We start from the raw sequence: 981 nt of genomic DNA on the forward strand, positions 1-981 counted from the left end.
CTTAAATGTAATCCTTGCAAGACGACCCAGTCTGGACTTGAACCCACAATCCTGAGCTCCGGAGTCTGACGTCATACCCACAAGACCACTTTTTCTGGTCAAGTTCTTTTCAGACAGTCTTATGCTAGCTGAACTGACAGAGCTTTCAGAAGATTGCCAGTTCTACGCTAATTCTCATGGCTATACTGGCACTTTGAATTAATCTTCCTGGAATTTCTTGCATAGCCAACTTAAATGAAACTCCTCAAAGACGACCCAGGTGGGACTTGAACCCACAATCCCCAATCCCTGAGCTCCGGAGTCTGACGTCATACCCACAAGACCACTTTTTCTGGTCAAGTTCTTTTCAGACAGTCTTATGCTAGCTGAACTGACAGAGCTTTCAGAAGATTGCCAGTTCTACGCTAATTCTCATGGCTATACTGGCACTTTGAATTAATCTTCCTGGAATTTCTTGCATAGCCAACTTAAATGAAACTCCTCAAAGACTCGACCCAGGTGGGACTTGAACCCACAATCCCCAGCTCCGGAGGCTGATGCCTTATCCATTAGGCCACTGGGCCCTTCCTCAAATCAACCCAGATCAACCCAGGTATTCATAGACAGTCTAATGCAAGCTACACTGACATCTTTTAGGAAATTGCCATTTTTGTGCTAGTTCTCATGTTCCTTTGTCAAAGCTATAGTGTCACTTTGAACTTATCATACCGTATAATGTACTTTGAACTTATCATACCGGATAATGCCTTATGTATTAGGCCACTAGGCCTTGGGACCTGGATAACCAAGAGGCATACATAAACAGTGCGATACAAGCTAAACTGAAAGAGATTTTAGAAAATGGCCAGTTCCCAGCTAATTCTCATGTTTTGTTGTCAGGGCAATAGTACCACTTTAAGCTTATCACCCCAGAATTTCTAGCCAGTTCTATGCTAATTCTCATGGCAATATTGTCATTGTGAAGTCATCATCCTGGAATTT

General features: G+C 42.9%; 1 non-coding gene across 1 annotated transcript; it reads right to left on the minus strand.

Annotated features, from left to right (window-relative positions):
* Positions 1-490: 490 nt before the first annotated feature.
* trnar-ccg lies at positions 491-563 on the minus strand. Its single transcript has one exon. It is a non-coding gene; the product is annotated as a tRNA-Arg (tRNA).
* Between the last annotated feature and the right edge of the window lie 418 nt (positions 564-981).

Source organism: Cyprinus carpio, unplaced genomic scaffold (assembly GCF_018340385.1).
Source record: "Cyprinus carpio isolate SPL01 unplaced genomic scaffold, ASM1834038v1 S000005308, whole genome shotgun sequence".
NCBI lineage: Eukaryota > Metazoa > Chordata > Actinopteri > Cypriniformes > Cyprinidae > Cyprinus > Cyprinus carpio.